Source organism: Aulonocara sp. 'chitande type north' Nkhata Bay, linkage group LG7 (genome assembly GCF_057382095.1).
Source record: "Aulonocara sp. 'chitande type north' Nkhata Bay isolate Kocher_YH1m ecotype deep benthic linkage group LG7, A_spYH_male_GT1.1, whole genome shotgun sequence".
Taxonomy (NCBI): Eukaryota; Metazoa; Chordata; class Actinopteri; order Cichliformes; family Cichlidae; genus Aulonocara; species Aulonocara sp. 'chitande type north' Nkhata Bay.
The window spans coordinates 14,772,707-14,792,747 of record NC_141350.1 but is presented as its reverse complement, the minus strand read 5'-3'; the positions used below and the strand labels follow the sequence as shown (position 1 = coordinate 14,792,747).

General features: G+C 43.5%; 1 long non-coding RNA gene across 1 annotated transcript in view; it reads right to left on the bottom strand.

The window, feature by feature from the left end:
• LOC147324793 (uncharacterized) overlaps positions 1–20,041 on the bottom strand; it is a 134,075-nt gene that overhangs the window by 1,721 nt on the left and 112,313 nt on the right. The window lies entirely within an intron of this gene.

The window sequence follows — 20,041 nt, the reverse complement described above, 5'->3', positions numbered from 1 at the left end:
TCGTCAAAGAACGGTGCCTGGAAAGAGGGGAAAATGTTGCCAAAATTGCACATTCATTTTAAAATGGCTGACTTCCTGTTGGATTTGGGATATTGCTCCAAGAGACTTTTTTGTACATCTTGATATCTCCTATAAGCCTACCAGGTTTCAGACTCATACATAAAACACAGAGCTGGGGCTGTGGTTTTGAAATTTTGTAGGGGGCGCTGTGGAGCCATTTTGGGATATTCAATGAAAATGATCACATGCCAACAAAGCGTTCATCCATTTGGAGGTGTGTGCCAAATTTCAAGCCTCTATAAACTTGCCAAGACCCTCAAAAGCCACTTCATCTTTCATGTTGAACAGCGTTGCCACCAGGGTGCGCCGTTCAGTTTAAAGTCACAATTTTTGCACTGAAGCATCACGAGGGACTGATGGTGATATTCACCACTTTTGAGGTGGCCAAGATGAACCTGTGAAAATCAGTACAACAAAATTAAAGCCATGACATTTCCTGTTGCCACTAGGTGGCGCTGTCCGTATTTCCTGACAATGGGCACATCAATCTGTTCAGGGCGGGTCTGACATCATGCCTGTAAAGTCTGGTACTGATCAGACTGGATTTCATTGAGTTATACTAATTTGTTTCTTCATGGCGTGACATCAAAGTTCGCCATCCTGCTGGGGTCACACCCTTTTGCGAAAAGTCACAGTTTTCACTGTACCCCAAGACCAACTACTTACGCCTTTCCTGGAGAAATTTGAGGCTGCAGATGTCACCCATCACTATACTGTACCCCAAAGTGTAAAACATGACATTTCCTGTTCCCACTAGGTGGCGCTGTCCTTGATGTCAAATATGGCAGTTGAAATATGTTCAGGGGTGGAGCCTTATCATATGTGTGCTCTTTGGTCCAGATCGGAACATGTATGACAGAATGAGAGGCAATAAGATTTTCCTGGCGAGTCATCGAAATTCGCCATGGCGCCACGGCCTCATAGTATTGTGAAAACTCAAAAGCTCCGCAATTTAACATGGCACAAGGGTGTAGTTGACACTGTCCAAATTTGAAGTTTATAGGACCAAATCCCAAGGAGGAGTTCGTTAAAGTACAAGGCATGGAAACGGTAAAATCAGACCCAAAATGTCACCTTCAATCCAAAATGGCGGACTTCCTGTTGGGTTTAGGACATTGCCATAATAGACTTTTTTGTTCGACTCTGAACGTTATATAGGTGTACCGACTTTCAAACGTGTAGGTCATACCCATACCGGGGGCTCGCGTTTTTCATTTTTCTAGGTGGCGCTACTGAGCTAATTTTCCCTGGCCATGTCTGGGAACATTAAAATACGTAAATTTTCACCAGACCTGACGCGTGTGCAAAATTTCATGAGTTTTCGAGCATGTTTAGGCCCTCAAACGGCCAATTCATTTGCCGGAATAATAATAATAATAATAATAATAATAATAATAATAATTAAAGCTGCAAGCAGCGTTATGAGGGCCCTCGCACCCCCGGCACGTCGAGCCACTGCCAACACCTCAAACCGGCACGTCCGATGTGATGTCACATTGATGGATTTCATGCTTTTAATCACCAGCTAACATTTCATCTTATTCAACCAGGATTATAGTCATGCCACTAGGTGGCGCTCTAACCATTATTGACAAATAGCATAACAAACATTTCCAAGCTCGAGTCTCATCACACCTGCGACCTTTGGGAGAGATTGGACATTGTGTTTTTTAGTGACAGCAGATTACTGCTTTTTGCGAGTGATTGAAACTCTACGTGCCGCCATGACCACCCCGTTTCCCTGAACGGAAAAAGCTTCGCAATTTAACATCACAAAGGTCTTTAGATTCTACACACTGAAGAATGCTTCAATATGATGAAATCCCTTGGAGGAGTTCGTCAAAGTATGAAGCCTGAAAAGAGGGGAAAATGTCGCCAAAATTACACATTAATTTTAAAATGGCTGACTTCCTGTTGGATTTGGGATATTGCTCCAAGAGACTTTTTTGTACATCTTGATATCTTACACAAGCTTACCAAGTGTCAGACTCATAGATGAAACACAGAGCAGGGGCTGATGTTTTGAAATATTGTAGGGGGCGCTGTGGAGCCATTTTGCGCTATTCAAGGAAAATGGTTACATAACAACAATGCCTTCATCCATTTGGAGGTGTGTGCCAAATTTCAAGCCTCTATAAACTTTCCAAGCCCCTCAAAAGCCACTTCATCTTTCATGATGAACCGCGTTGCCACCAGGGTGCGCCGTTCAGTTTAAAGTCACAATTTTTGCACTGAAGCATCACGAGGGACTGATGGTGATATTCACCGCTTTTGAGGTGGCCACGATCAACCTGTGAAAATCAGTACAACAAAGTTAAAGCCATGACATTTCCTGTTGCCACTAGGTGGCGCTGTCCGTATTTCCGACAATGGGCATATCAATCTGTTCAGGGCGGGTCTGACATCATGCCTGTAAAGTCTGGTACTGATCAGACTGGATTTCATTGAGTTATACTAATTTGTTTCTTCATGGCGTGACATCAAAGTTCGCCATGCTGCTGGGGTCACACCCTTCCGTGAAAAGTCACAGTTTTCACTGTAACCCAAGACCAACTCCTTAAGGCTTTCCTGGAGAAATTTGAGGCTGCAGATGTCACCCATCACAATACTGTACCCCAAAGTGTAAAACATGACATTTCCTGTTCCCACTAGGTGGCGCTGTCCTTGATGTCAAATATGGCAGTTGAAATATGTTCAGGGGTGGAGCCTTATCATATGTGTGCTCTTTGGTCCAGATCGGAACATGTATGACAGAATGAGAGGCAATAAGATTTTCATGGCGAGTCATCAAAATTCGCCATGGCGCCACGGCCTCATACTATTGTGAAAACTCAAAAGCTCCGCAATTTAACATGGCACAAGGGTGTAGTTGACACTGTCCAAATTTGAAGCTTATAGGACCAAATCCCAAGGAGGAGTTCGTTAAAGTTCGAGGCATGGAAATGGCAAAATTAGAGCCAAAATGTCACCTTCTCTTCCAAATGGCGGACTTCCTGTTGGGTTTGCGTCAATGGGCCCACAGACTTTTTTGTTCGTCTTGGCATGATACACATGTGTGCCAAATTTCATACATGTAGCTCAAACGATGTGGTCGTAGGGCTGCATTTAACAAGGCATAGGTGGCGCTGTAGAGCCATTTCCCAGTGCTCATATGTAAAACCATTAAAATACAAAATTTTTCACCAAACCTGGCATGTGTGCAAAATTTCATGAGTTTTTGAGCATGTTTAGGCCCTCAAAAAGGCCCTTGTTTGGGGTGAATAATAATAATAATAATAATAATAAGAAACGGAGCAGATACAATAGGGCCTTCGCACTCTCAGTGCTCGGGCCCTAATAATAATAATAATTAAAGCTGCAAGCAGCGTTATGAGGGCCCTCGCACCCCCGGCGCGTCGAGCCACGCCCAAGACCTAAAACCAGCACATCCGATCTGATGTCACATTGATGGAATTCATGCATTTAACCACCAGCTAACATTTCAACTCATTCATTCATGATTAGTTAGTCGTTCCACTAGGTGGCGCTCTAACCATTATGTACAAATGGCATAACAAACACTTCCAAGCTCGAGTCTCATCACACCTGAGATGTTTGGGAGAGATTGGACATTGTGTTTTTGAGTGACAGCAGATTACTGCTTTTTGGCGAGTGATTGAAACTCTAAGTGCCGCCATAACCACCCCGTTTCCCTGGACGTAAAAAGCTTCGCAATTTAACATCACAAAGGTCTTTAGATTCCACAAACTGCAGATCGGTCCAATCTGATGAAATCCCTTGGAGGAGTTCGTCAAAGTACGGTGCCTGAAAAGATGGGAAAATGTCGCCAAAATTACACATTAACTTTAAAATGGCTGACTTCCTGTTGGATTTGGGATATTGCTCCAAGAGACTTTTTTGTACATCTTAAGATCTTCCATAAGCTTACCAAGTTTCAGACTCATAGATAAAACACAGAGCAGGGGCTGATATTTTGGGAATTTGTAGGGGGCGCTGTGGAGCCATTTTGCGCTATTCAAGGAAAATGGTTACATAACAACAAAGCCTTCATCACATTGGAGGCGTGGGCCAAGTTTAAAGCCTCTATAAACTTTGCAAGCCCCTCAAAAGTAACTTCATCTTTCATGTTGAACAGCGTTGCCACCAGGGTGCGCCGTTCAGTTTAAAGTCACATTTTTTGCACTGAAGCATCACGAGGGACTGATGGTGATATTCACCGCTTTTGAGGTGGCCACGATGAACCTGTGAAAATCAGTACAACAAAATTAAAGCCATGACATTTCCTGTTGCCACTAGGTGGCGCTGTCCGTATTTCCGACAATGGGCACATCAATCTGTTCAGGGCGGGTCTGACATCATGCCTGTAAAGTCTGGTACTGATCAGACTGGATTTCATTGAGTTATACTAATTTGTTTCTTCATGGCGTGACATCAAAGTTCGCCATGCCGCTGGGGTCACACCCTTTCGCGAAAAGTCACAGTTTTCACTGTAACCCAAGACCAACTCCTTAAGGCTTTCCTGGAGAAATTTGAGGCTGCAGATGTCACCCATCACAATACTGTACCCCAAAGTGTAAAACATGACATTTCCTGTTCCCACTAGGTGGCGCTGTCCCTGGTGTCAAATATGGCAGTTGAAATATGTTCAGGGGTGGAGCCTTATCATATGTGTTCACTTTGGTCAAGGTCAGAAAATGTATGACAAAATGAGAGGCAATAAGATTTTCATGGCGAGTCATCGAAATTCGCCGTGGCGCCACGGCCTCATGGTATTGTGAAAACTCAAAAGCTCCGCAATTTAACATGGCCCAGGTGTGTAGTTGACACTGACCAAAGATGAAGCTTATACGACCAAATCCCAAGGAGGAGTTCGAAAAAGTTCGAGGCATGGAAACGGCAAAATTAGAGCCAAAATGTCACCTTCACGTCCAAATGGCGGACTTCCTGTTGGGTTTGCGTCAATGGGCCCACTGACTTTTTTGTTTGTTTTGGCATGATACACATGTGTGCCAAATTTCATACATGTAGCCCAAACGATGTGGTCGTAGGGCTGCATTTTACAAGGCATAGGTGGCGCTGTAGAGCCATTTCCCAGTGCTCATATGTAAAACCATTAAAATACAAAATTTTTCACCAGACCTGGCATGTGTGCAAAATTTCATGAGTTTTTGAGCATGTTTAGGCCCTCAAAAAGGCCCTTGTTTGGGGTGAATAATAATAATAATAATAATAATAATAATTAAAGCTGCAAGCAGCGTTATGAGGGCCCTCGCACCCCCGGCACGTCGAGCCACTGCCAACACCTCAAACCGGCACGTCCGATGTGATGTCACATTGATGGATTTCATGCTTTTAATCACCAGCTAACATTTCATCTTATTCAACCAGGATTATAGTCATGCCACTAGGTGGCGCTCTAACCATTATTGACAAATAGCATAACAAACATTTCCAAGCTCGAGTCTCATCACACCTGCGACCTTTGGGAGAGATTGGACATTGTGTTTTTAGTGACAGTAGATTACTGCTTTTTGCGAGTGATTGAAACTCTACGTGCCGCCATGACCACCCCGTTTCCCTGAACGGAAAAAGCTTCGCAATTTAACATCACAAAGGTCTTTAGATTCTACACACTGAAGAATGCTTCAATATGATGAAATCCCTTGGAGGAGTTCGTCAAAGTATGAGGCCTGAAAAGATGGGAAAATGTCATCAAAATTACACATTAATTTTAAAATGGCTGACTTCCTGTTGGATTTGGGATATTGCTCCAAGAGACTTTTTTGTACATCTTGATATCTTACACTAGCTTACCAAGTGTCAGACTCATAGATGAAACACAGAGCAGGGGCTGATGTTTTGAAATATTGTAGGGGGCGCTGTGGAGCCATTTTGCGCTATTCAAGGAAAATGGTTACATAACAACAATGCCTTCATCCATTTGGAGGTGTGTGCCAAATTTCAAGCCTCTATAAACTTTCCAAGCCCCTCAAAAGCCACTTCATCTTTCATGATGAACCGCGTTGCCACCAGGGTGCGCCGTTCAGTTTAAAGTCACAATTTTTGCACTGAAGCATCACGAGGGACTGATGGTGATATTCACCGCTTTTGAGGTGGCCACGATCAACCTGTGAAAATCAGTACAACAAAGTTAAAGCCATGACATTTCCTGTTGCCACTAGGTGGCGCTGTCCGTATTTCCGACAATGGACACATCAATCTGTTCAGGGTGGGTCTGACATCATGCCTGTAAAGTCTGGTACTGAACAGACTGGATTTCATTGAGTTATACTAATTTGTTTCTTCATGGCGTGACATCAAAGTTCGCCATGCCGCTGGGGTCACACCCTTTCGCGAAAACTCACAGTTTTCACTGTAACCCAAGACCAACTCCTTAAGGCTTTCCTGGAGAAATTTGAGGCTGCAGATGTCACCCATCACTATACTGTACCCCAAAGTGTAAAACATGACATTTCCTGTTCCCACTAGGTGGCGCTGTCCTTGATGTCAAATATGGCAGTTGAAATATGTTCAGGGGTGGAGCCTTATCATATGTGTTCACTTTGGTCAAGGTCAGAAAATGTATGACAAAATGAGAGGCAATAAGATTTTCATGGCGAGTCATCGAAATTCGCCATGGCGCCACGGCCTCATAGTATTGTGAAAACTCAAAAGCTCCGCAATTTAACATGGCACAAGGGTGTAGTTGACACTGTCCAAATTTGAAGGTTATGAAATGAAACCCCAAGGAGGAGTTCGTTAAAGTTCGAGGCATGGAAATGGCAAAATTAGAGCCAAAATGTCACCTTCTCTTCCAAATGGCGGACTTCCTGTTGGGTTTGCGTCAATGGGCCCACAGACTTTTTTGTTCGTCTTGGAATGATACACATGTGTGCCAAATTTCATACATGTAGCTCAAACCATGTGGTCGTAGGGCTGCATTTAACAAGGCATAGGTGGCGCTCTAGAGCCATTTCCCAGTGCTCATAAGTAAAACCATTAAAATACAAAATTTTTCACCAGACCTGGCATGTGTGCAAAATTTCATGAGTTTTTGAGCATGTTTAGGCCCTCAAAAAGGCCCTTGTTTGGGGTGAATAATAATAATAATAATAATAATAATAATAATAATAATAATTAAAGCTGCAAGCAGCGTTATGAGGGCCCTCGCACCCCCGGCACGTCGAGCCACTGCCAACACCTCAAACCGGCACGTCCGATGTGATGTCACATTGATGGATTTCATGCTTTTAATCACCAGCTAACATTTCATCTTATTCAACCAGGATTATAGTCATGCCACTAGGTGGCGCTCTAACCATTATTGACAAATAGCATAACAAACATTTCCAAGCTCGAGTCTCATCACACCTGCGACCTTTGGGAGAGATTGGACATTGTGTTTTTTAGTGACAGCAGATTACTGCTTTTTGCGAGTGATTGAAACTCTACGTGCCGCCATGACCACCCCGTTTCCCTGAACGGAAAAAGCTTCGCAATTTAACATCACAAAGGTCTTTAGATTCTACACACTGAAGAATGCTTCAATATGATGAAATCCCTTGGAGGAGTTCGTCAAAGTATGAGGCCTGAAAAGGGGGGAAAATGTCATCAAAATTACACATTAATTTTAAAATGGCTGACTTCCTGTTGGATTTGGGATATTGCTCCAAGAGACTTTTTTGTACATCTTGATATCTTACACAAGCTTACCAAGTGTCAGACTCATAGATGAAACACAGAGCAGGGGCTGATGTTTTGAAATATTGTAGGGGGCGCTGTGGAGCCATTTTGCGCTATTCAAGGAAAATGGTTACATAACAACAATGCCTTCATCCATTTGGAGGTGTGTGCCACATTTAAAGCCTCTATAAACTTTCCAAGCCCCTCAAAAGCCACTTCATCTTTCATGATGAACCGCGTTGCCACCAGGGTGCGCCGTTCAGTTTAAAGTCACAATTTTTGCACTGAAGCATCACGAGGGACTGATGGTGATATTCACCGCTTTTGAGGTGGCCACGATCAACCTGTGACAATCAGTACAACAAAGTTAAAGCCCTGACATTTCCTGTTGCCACTAGGTGGCGCTGTCCGTATTTCCGACAATGGGCATATCAATCTGTTCAGGGCGGGTCTGACATCATGCCTGTAAATTCTGGTACTGATCAGACTGGATTTCATTGAGTTATACTAATTTGTTTCTTCATGGCGTGACATCAAAGTTCGCCATGCTGCTGGGGTCACACCCTTTCGTGAAAAGTCACAGTTTTCACTGTAACCCAAGACCAACTCCTTAAGGCTTTCCTGGAGAAATTTGAGGCTGCAGATGTCACCCATCACAATACTGTACCCCAAAGTGTAAAACATGACATTTCCTGTTCCCACTAGGTGGCGCTGTCCCTGGTGTCAAATATGGCAGTTGAAATATGTTCAGGGGTGGAGCCTTATCATATGTGTTCACTTTGGTCAAGGTCAGAAAATGTATGACAAAATGAGAGGCAATAAGATTTTCATGGCGAGTCATCGAAATTCGCCATGGTGCCACGGCCTCACCGTATTGTGAAAACTCAAAAGCTCCGCAATTTAACATGGCACAAGGGTGTAGTTGACACTGACCAAATATGAAGGTTATGAAATCAAACCCCAAGGAGGAGTTCGCAAAAGTTCGAGGCATGGAAATGGTAAAATTAGAGCCAAAATGTCACCTTCTCTTCCAAATGGCGGACTTCCTGTTGGGTTTGCGTCAATGGGCCCACAGACTTTTTTGTTCGTCTTGGCATGATACACATGTGTGCCAAATTTCATACATGTAGCTGAAACGATGTGGTCGTAGGGCTGCATTTAACAAGGCATAGGTGGCGCTGTAGAGCCATTTCCCAGTGCTCATATGTAAAACCATTAAAATACAAAATTTTTCACCAGACCTGGCATGTGTGCAAAATTTCATGAGTTTTTGAGCATGTTTAGGCCCTCAAAAAGGCCCTTGTTTGGGGTGAATAATAATAATAATAATAATAATAATAATAATAATAAGAAACGGAGCAGATACAATAGGGCCTTCGCACTCTCGGTGCTCGGGCCCTAATAATAATAATTAAAGCTGCAAGCAGCGTTATGAGGGCCCTCGCACCCCCGGCACGTCGAGCCACTGCCAACACCTCAAACCGGCACGTCCGATGTGATGTCACATTGATGGATTTCATGCTTTTAATCACCAGCTAACATTTCATCTTATTCAACCAGGATTATAGTCATGCCACTAGGTGGCGCTCTAACCATTATTGACAAATAGCATAACAAACATTTCCAAGCTCGAGTCTCATCACACCTGCGACCTTTGGGAGAGATTGGACATTGTGTTTTTTAGTGACAGCAGATTACTGCTTTTTGCGAGTGATTGAAACTCTACGTGCTGCCATGACCACCCCGTTTCCCTGAACGGAAAAAGCTTCGCAATTTAACATCACAAAGGTCTTTAGATTCTACACACTGAAGAATGCTTCAATATGATGAAATCCCTTGGAGGAGTTCGTCAAAGTATGAGGCCTGAAAAGGGGGGAAAATGTCATCAAAATTACACATTCATTTTAAAATGGCTGACTTCCTGTTGGATTTGGGATATTGCTCCAAGAGACTTTTTTGTACATCTTGATATCTTACACAAGCTTACCAAGTGTCAGACTCATAGATGAAACACAGAGCAGGGGCTGATGTTTTGAAATATTGTAGGGGGCGCTGTGGAGCCATTTCGCGCTATTCAATGAAAATGATCACATGCCAACAAAGCGTTCATCCATTTGGAGGTGTGTGCCAAATTTCAAGCCTCTATAAACTTTCCAAGCCCCTCAAAAGCCACTTCATCTTTCATGGTGAACCGCGTTACCACCAGGGTGCGCCGTTCAGTTTAAAGTCACAATTTTTGCACTGAAGCATCACGAGGGACTGATGTTGATATTCACCGCTTTTGAGGTGGCCACGATGAACCTGTGAAAATCAGTACAACAAAATTAAAGCCATGACATTTCCTGTTGCCACTAGGTGGCGCTGTCCGTATTTCCGACAGTGGGCACATCAATCTGTTCAGGGCGGGTCTGACATCATGCCTGTAAAGTCTGGTACTGATCAGACTGGATTTCATTGAGTTATACTAATTTGTTTCTTCATGGCGTGACATCAAAGTTCGCCATGCTGCTGGGGTCACACCCTTTCGCGAAAACTCACAGTTTTCACTGTAACCCAAGACCAACTCCTTAAGGCTTTCCTGGAGAAATTTGAGGCTGCAGATGTCACCCATCACTATACTGTACCCCAAAGTGTAAAACATGACATTTCCTGTTCCCACTAGGTGGCGCTGTCCTTGATGTCAAATATGGCAGTTGAAATATGTTCAGGGGTGGAGCCTTATCATATGTGTTCACTTTGGTCAAGGTCAGAAAATGTATGACAAAATGAGAGGCAATAAGATTTTCATGGCGAGTCATCGAAATTCGCCATGGCGCCACGGCCTCATAGTATTGTGAAAACTCAAAAGCTCCGCAATTTAACATGGCACAAGGGTGTAGTTGACACTGACCAAATATGAAGGTTATGAAATCAAACCCCAAGGAGGAGTTCGCAAAAGTTCGAGGCATGGAAATGGCAAAATTAGAGCCAAAATGTCACCTTCTCTTCCAAATGGCGGACTTCCTGTTGGGTTTGCATCAATGGGCCCATAGACTTTTTTGTTCGTCTTGGCATGATACACATGTGTGCCAAATTTCATACATGTAGCTCAAACGATGTGGTCGTAGGGCTACATTTAACAAGGCATAGGTGGCGCTGTAGAGCCATTTCCCAGTGCTCATATGTAAAACCATTAAAATACAAAATTTTTCACCAGACCTGGCATGTGTGCAAAATTTCATGAGTTTTTGAGCATGTTTAGGCCCTCAAAAAGGCCCTTGTTTGGGGTGAATAATAATAATAATAATAATAATAATAATAATAATAATAATAATAATAATAATAAGAAACGGAGCAGATACAATAGGGCCTTCGCACTCTCGGTGCTCGGGCCCTAATAATAAGAAACGGAGCAGATACAATAGGGCCTTCGCACTCTCAGTGCTCGGGCCCTAATAATTAAAGCTGCAAGCAGCGTTATGAGGGCCCTCGCACCCCCGGCGCGTCGAGCCACGCCCAACACCTAAAACCAGCACGTCCGATCTGATGTCCCATTGATGGAATTCATGCATTTAACCACCAGCTAACATTTCAACTCATTCATTCATGATTAGTTAGTCGTTCCACTAGGTGGCGCTCTAACCATTATGTACAAATGGCATAACAAACACTTCCAAGCTCGAGTCTCATCACACCTGAGACGTTTGGGAGAGATTGGACATTGTGTTTTTGAGTGACAGCAGATTACTGCTTTTTGGCGAGTGATTGAAACTCCACGTGCCGCCATAACCACCCCGTTTCCCTGGACGTAAAAAGCTTCGCAATTTAACATCACAAAGGTCTTTAGATTCCACACACTGGAGAATGGTTCAATATGATGAAATCCCTTGGAGGAGTTCGTCAAAGTATGAAGCCTGAAAAGAGGGGAAAATGTCGCCAAAATTGCACATTAATTTTAAAATGGCTGACTTCCTGTTGGATTTGGGATATTGCTCCAAGAGACTTTTTTGTACATCTTGATATTGTCCATAAGCTTACCAGGTTTCAGACTCATAGATGAAACACAGAGCAGGGGCTGTTGTTTTGAAATTTTGTAGGGGGCGCTGTGGAGCAATTTCGCGCTATTCAATGAAAATGATCACATGACAACAAAGCCTTCATCCATTTGGAGGTGTGGGCCAAATTTCAAGCCTCTATAAACTTGCAAGCCCCTCAAAAGCCACTTCATCTTTCATGTTGAACAGCGTTGCCACCAGGGTGCGCCGTTCAGTTTAAAGTCACAATTTTTGCACTGAAGCATCACGAGGGACTGATGTTGATATTCACCGCTTTTGAGGTGGCCACGATGAACCTGTGAAAATCAGTACAACAAAATTAAAGCCATGACATTTCCTGTTGCCACTAGGTGGCGCTGTACGTATTCCCGACAATGGGCACATCAATCTGTTCAGGGCGGGTCTGACATCATGCCTGTAAAGTCTGGTACTGAACAGACTGGATTTCATTGAGTTATACTAATTTGTTTCTTCATGGCGTGACATCAAAGTTCGCCATGCTGCTGGGGTCACACCCTTTTGCGAAAAGTCACAGTTTTCACTGTAACCCAAGACCAACTCCTTAAGGCTTTCCTGGAGAAATTTGAGGCTGCAGGTGTCACCCATCACTATACTGTACCCCAAAGTGTAAAACATGACATTTCCTGTTCCCACTAGGTGGCGCTGTCCCTGGTGTCAAATATGGCAGTTGAAATATGTTCAGGGGTGGAGCCTTATCATATGTGTTCACTTTGGTCAAGGTCAGAAAATGTATGACAAAATGAGAGGCAATAAGATTTTCATGGCGAGTCATCGAAATTCGCCATGGCGCCACGGCCTCATAGTATAGTGAAAACTCAAAAGCTCCGCAATTTAACATGGCCCAGGTGTGTAGTTGACACTGACCAAAGATGAAGCTTATACAACCAAATCCCAAGGAGGAGTTCGCAAAAGTTCGAGGCATGGAAATGGCAAAATTAGAGCCAAAATGTCACCTTCTCTTCCAAATGGCGGACTTCCTGTTGGGTTTGCATCAATGGGCCCACAGACTTTTTTGTTCGACTCGGCATAATACACATGTGTGCCAAATTTCATACATGTAGCTGAAACGATGTGGTCGTAGGGCTGCATTTAACAAGGCATAGGTGGCGCTGTAGAGCCATTTCCCAGTGCTCATATGTAAAACCATTAAAATACAAAATTTTTCACCAGACCTGGCATGTGTGCAAAATTTCATGAGTTTTTGAGCATGTTTAGGCCCTCAAAAAGGCCCTTGTTTTGCCTGAATAATAATAATAATAATAATTAAAGCTGCAAGCAGCGTTATGAGGGCCCTCGCACCCCCGGCACGTCGAGCCACTGCCAACACCTCAAACCGGCACGTCCGATGTGATGTCACATTGATGGATTTCATGCTTTTAATCACCAGCTAACATTTCATCTTATTCAACCAGGATTATAGTCATGCCACTAGGTGGCGCTCTAACCATTATTGACAAATAGCATAACAAACATTTCCAAGCTCGAGTCTCATCACACCTGCGACCTTTGGGAGAGATTGGACATTGTGTTTTTTAGTGACAGCAGATTACTGCTTTTTGCGAGTGATTGAAACTCTACGTGCCGCCATGACCACCCCGTTTCCCTGAACGGAAAAAGCTTCGCAATTTAACATCACAAAGGTCTTTAGATTCTACACACTGAAGAATGCTTCAATATGATGAAATCCCTTGGAGGAGTTCGTCAAAGTATGAGGCCTGAAAAGGGGGGAAAATGTCATCAAAATTACACATTAATTTTAAAATGGCTGACTTCCTGTTGGATTTGGGATATTGCTCCAAGAGACTTTTTTGTACATCTTGATATCTTACACAAGCTTACCAAGTGTCAGACTCATAGATGAAACACCGAGCTGGGGCTGATGTTTTGAAATATTATAGGGGGCGCTGTGGAGCCATTTCGCGCTATTCAATGAAAATGATCACATGCCAACAAAGCGTTCATCCATTTGGAGGTGTGTGCCAAATTTCAAGCCTCTATAAACTTTCCAAGCCCCTCAAAAGCCACTTCATCTTTCATGGTGAACCGCGTTACCACCAGGGTGCGCCGTTCAGTTTAAAGTCACAATTTTTGCACTGAAGCATCACGAGGGACTGATGTTGATATTCACCGCTTTTGAGGTGGCCACGATGAACCTGTGAAAATCAGTACAACAAAATTAAAGCCATGACATTTCCTGTTGCCACTAGGTGGCGCTGTCCGTATTTCCGACAATGGGCACATCAATCTGTTCAGGGCGGGTCTGACATCATGCCTGTAAAGTCTGGTACTGATCAGACTGGATTTCATTGAGTTATACTAATTTGTTTCTTCATGGCGTGACATCAAAGTTCGCCATGCCGCTGGGGTCACACCCTTTCGTGAAAAGTCACAGTTTTCACTGTAACCCAAGACCAACTCCTTAAGGCTTTCCTGGAGAAATTTGAGGCTGCAGATGTCACCCATCACAATACTGTACCCCAAAGTGTAAAACATGACATTTCCTGTTCCCACTAGGTGGCGCTGTACCTGGTGTCAAATATGGCAGTTGAAATATGTTCAGGGGTGGAGCCTTATCATATGTGTTCACTTTGGTCAAGGTCAGAAAATGTATGACAAAATGAGAGGCAATAAGATTTTCATGGCGAGTCATCGAAATTCGCCATGGCGCCACGGCCTCATAGTATTGTGAAAACTCAAAAGCTCCGCAATTTAACATGGCACAAGGGTGTAGTTGACACTGACCAAATATGAAGGTTATGAAATCAAACCCCAAGGAGGAGTTCGCAAAAGTTCGAGGCATGGAAATGGCAAAATTAGAGCCAAAATGTCACCTTCTCTTCCAAATGGCGGACTTCCTGTTGGGTTTGCGTCAATGGGCCCACTGACTTTTTTGTTCGTCTTGGCATGATACACATGTGTGCCAAATTTCATACATGTAGCTCAAACGATGTGGTCGTAGCGCTGCATTTAACAAGGCATAGGTGGCGCTGTAGAGCCATTTCCCAGTGCTCATATGTAAAACCATTAAAATACAAAATTTTTCACCAGACCTGGCATGTGTGCAAAATTTCATGAGTTTTTGAGCATGTTTAGGCCCTCAAAAAGGCCCTTGTTTGGGGTGAATAATAATAATAATAATAATAATAATAATAATAATAAGAAACGGAGCAGATACAATAGGGCCTTCGCACTCTCGGTGCTCGGGCCCTAATTAAAGCTGCAAGCAGCGTTATGAGGGCCCTCGCACCCCCGGCGCGTCGAGCCACGCCCAACACCTAAAACCAGCACCTCCGATCTGATGTCACATTGATGGAATTCATGCATTTAACCACCAGCTAACAATTCATCTCATTCAATCATGATTATAGTTGTCCCACTAGGTGGAGCTCTAACCATTACTGACAAATGGCATAACAAACATTTCCGAGCTCGAGTCTCATCACACCTGAGATGTTTGGGAGAGATTGGACATTGTGTTTTTGAGTGACAGCAGATTACTGCTTTGTGCGAGTGATTCAAACTCTAAGTGCCACCATAACCACCCCGTTTCACTGAACGTAAAAAGCTTCGCAATTTAACATCACAAAGGTCTTTAGATTCCACACACTGGAGATTGGTTCAATATGATGAAATCCCTTGGAGGAGTTCGTCAAAGAACGGTGCCTGGAAAGAGGGGAAAATGTTGCCAAAATTACACATTAATATTAAAATGGCTGACTTCCTGTTGGATTTGGGATATTGCACCAAGAGACTTTTTTGTACATCTTGATATCTCCTATAAGCTTACCAGGTTTCAGAATCATACATAGAACACAGAGCAGGGGCTGTGGTTTTGAAATTTTTTAGGGGGCGCTGTGGAGCAATTTCGCGCTATTCAATGAAAATGATCACATGCCCACAAAGCCTTCATCCATTTGGAGGTGTGTGCCAAATTTCAAGCCTCTATAAACTTGCCAAGACCCTCAAAAGCCACTTCATCTTTCATGTTGAACCGCATTGCCACCAGGGTGCGCCGTTCAGTTTAAAGTCACAATTTTTGCACTGAAGCATCACGAGGGACTGATGGTGATATTCACCGCTTTTGAGGTGGCCAAGATGAACCTGTGAAAATCAGTACAACAAAATTAAAGCCATGACATTTCCTGTTGCCACTAGGTGGCGCTGTCCGTATTTCCGACAATGGGCACATCAATCTGTTCAGGGCGGGTCTGACATCATGCCTGTAAAGTCTGGTACTGATCAGACTGGATTTCATTGAGTTATACTAATTTGTTTCTTCATGGCGTGACATCAAAGTTCGCCATGCTGCTGGGGTCACACCCTTTGGCGAAAAGTCACAGTTTTCACTGTAACCCAAGACCAACTCCTTAAGGCTTTCCTGGAGAAATTTGAGGCTGCAGATGTCACCCTTCACTATACTGTACCCCAAAGTGTAAAACATGACATTTCCTGTTCCCACTAGGTGGCGCTGTCCTTGATGTCAAATATGGCAGTTGAAATATGTTCAGGGGTGGAGCCTTATCATATGTGTGCTCTTTGGTCCAGATCGGAACATGTATGACAGAATGAGAGGCAATAAGATTTTCATGGCGAGTCATCGAAATTCGCCATGGCGCCACGGCCTCATAGTATTGTGAAAACTCAAAAGCTCCGCAATTTAACATGGCACAAGGGTGTAGTTGACACTGTCCAAATTTGAAGCTTATACGACCAAATCCCAAGGAGGAGTTCGAAAAAGTTCGAGGCATGGAAATGGCAAAATTAGAGCCAAAATGTCACCTTCTCTTCCAAATGGCGGACTTCCTGTTGGGTTTGCGTCAATGGGCCCACTGACTTTTTTGTTCGTCTTGGCATGATACACATGTGTGCCAAATTTCATACATGTAGCTCAAACGATGTGGTCGTAGGGCTGCATTTAACAAGGCATAGGTGGCGCTCTAGAGCCATTTCCCAGTGCTCATATGTAAAACCATTAAAATACAAAATTTTTCACCAGACCTGGCATGTGTGCAAAATTTCATGAGTTTTTGAGCATGTTTAGGCCCTCAAAAAGGCCCTTGTTTGGGGTGAATAATAATAATAATAATAATTAAAGCTGCAAGCAGCGTTATGAGGGCCCTCGCACCCCCGGCACGTCGAGCCACTGCCAACACCTCAAACCGGCACGTCCGATGTGATGTCACATTGATGGACTTCATGCTTTTAATCACCAGCTAACATTTCATCTTATTCAACCAGGATTATAGTCATGCCACTAGGTGGCGCTCTAACCATTATTGACAAATAGCATAACAAACATTTCCAAGCTCGAGTCTCATCACACCTGCGACCTTTGGGAGAGATTGGACATTGTGTTTTTTAGTGACAGCAGATTACTGCTTTTTGCGAGTGATTGAAACTCTACGTGCCGCCATGACCACCCCGTTTCCCTGAACGGAAAAAGCTTCGCAATTTAACATCACAAAGGTCTTTAGATTCTACACACTGAAGAATGGTTCAAAATGATGAAATCCCTTGGAGGAGTTCGTCAAAGTATGAGGCCTGAAAAGGGGGGAAAATGTCATCAAAATTACACATTAATTTTAAAATGGCTGACTTCCTGTTGGATTTGGGATATTGCTCCAAGAGACTTTTTTGTACATCTTGATATCTTACACAAGCTTACCAAGTGTCAGACTCATAGATAAAACACAGAGCAGGGGCTGATGTTTTGAAATATTGTAGGGGGCGCTGTGGAGCCATTTTGCGCTATTCAAGGAAAATGGTTACATGACAACAAAGCCTTCAACAATTTGGAGGTGTGTGCCAAATTTCAAGCCTCTATAAACTTTCCAAGCCCCTCAAAAGCCACTTCACTTTTCACGGTGAACAGCGTTGCCACCAGGGTGCACCGTTCAGTTTAAAGTCACAATTTTTGCACTAAAGCATCATCAAGGACTGATGGTGATATTCACCGCTTTTGAGGTGGCCACGATGAACCTGTGAAAATCAGTACAACAAAATTAAAGCCATGACATTTCCTGTTGCCACTAGGTGGCGCTGTCCGTATTTCCGACAATGGGCACATCAATCTGTTCAGGGCGGGTCTGACATCATGCCTGTAAAGTCTGGTACTGATCAGACTGGATTTCATTGAGTTATACTAATTTGTTTCTTCATGGCGTGACATCAAAGTTCGCCATGCTGCTGGGGTCACACCCTTTCGCGAAAACTCACAGTTTTCACTGTAACCCAAGACCAACTCCTTAAGGCTTTCCTGGAGAAATTTGAAGCTGCAGATGTCACCCATCACTATACTGTACCCCAAAGTGTAAAACATAACATTTCCTGTTCCCACTAGGTGGCGCTGTCCTTGAGGTCAAATATGGCAGTTGAAATATGTTCAGGGGTGGAGCCTTATCATATGTGTTCACTTTGGTCAAGGTCAAAAAATGTATGACAAAATGAGAGGCAATAAGATTTTCATGGCGAGTCATCGAAATTCGCCATGGCGCCACGGCCTCATAGTATTGTGAAAACTCAAAAGCTCCGCAATTTAACATGGCACAAGGGTGTAGTTGACACTGACCAAATATGAAGGTTATGAAATCAAACCCCAAGGAGGAGTTCGCAAAAGTTCGAGGCATGGAAATGGCAAAATTAGAGCCAAAATGTCACCTTCTCTTCCAAATGGCGGACTTCCTGTTGGGTTTGCGTCAATTGGCCCACTGACTTTTTTGTTCGTCTTGGCATGATACACATGTGTGCCAAATTTCATACATGTAGCTCAAACGATGTGGTCGTAGGGCTGCATTTAACAAGGCATAGGTGGCGCTCTAGAGCCATTTCCCAGTGCTCATATGTAAAACCATTAAAATACAAAATTTTTCACCAGACCTGGCATGTGTGCAAAATTTCATGAGTTTTTGAGCATGTTTAGGCCCTCAAAAAGGCCCTTGTTTGGGGTGAATAATAATAATAATAATAATAATAATAATTAAAGCTGCAAGCAGCGTTATGAGGGCCCTCGCACCCCCGGCGCGTCGAGCCACGCCCAACACCTAAAACCAGCACGTCCGATCTCATGTCACATTGATGGAATTCATGCATTTAACCACCAGCTAACATTTCAACTCATTCATTCATGATTTGTTAGTCGTTCCACTAGGTGGCGCTCTAACCCTTATGCACAAATGGCATAACAAACATTTCCGAGCTCGAGTCTCATCACGCCTATGAGCTTTGGGAGAGATTGGACATTGTGTTTTTGAGTGACAGCAGATTACTGCTTTTTGGCGAGTGATTCAAACTCCACGTGCCGCCATGACCACCCCGTTTCCCTGAACGGAAAAAGCTTCGCAATTTAACATCACAAAGGTCTTTAGATTCTACACACTGAAGAATGCTTCAATATGATGAAATCCCTTGGAGGAGTTCGTCAAAGTATGAGGCCTGAAAAGGGGGGAAAATGTCATCAAAATTACACATTAATTTTAAAATGGCTGACTTCCTGTTGGATTTGGGATATTGCTCCAAGAGACTTTTTTGTACATCTTGATATCTTACACAAGCTTACCAAGTGTCAGACTCATAGATGAAACACAGAGCAGGGGCTGATGTTTTGAAATATTGTAGGGGGCGCTGTGGAGCCATTTTGCGCTATTCAAGGAAAATGGTTACATAACAACAATGCCTTCATCCATTTGGAGGTGTGTGCCAAATTTCAAGCCTCTATAAACTTTCCAAGCCCCTCAAAAGCCACTTCATCTTTCATGATGAACCGCGTTGCCACCAGGGTGCGCCGTTCAGTTTAAAGTCACAATTTTTGCACTGAAGCATCACGAGGGACTGATGGTGATATTCACCGCTTTTGAGGTGGCCACGATCAACCTGTGAAAATCAGTACAACAAAATTAAAGCCATGACATTTCCTGTTGCCACTAGGTGGCGCTGTCCGTATTTCCGACAATGGGCACATCAATCTGTTCAGGGCGGGTCTGACATCATGCCTGTAAAGTCTGGTACTGATCAGACTGGATTTCATTGAGTTATACTAATTTGTTTCTTCATGGCGTGACATCAAAGTTCGCCATGCTGCTGGGGTCACACCCTTTCGCGAAAACTCACAGTTTTCACTGTAACCCAAGACCAACTCCTTAAGGCTTTTCTTGAGAAATTTGAGGCTGCAGATGTCACCCATCACTATACTGTACCCCAAAGTGTAAAACATGACATTTCCTGTTCCCACTAGGTGGCGCTGTCCT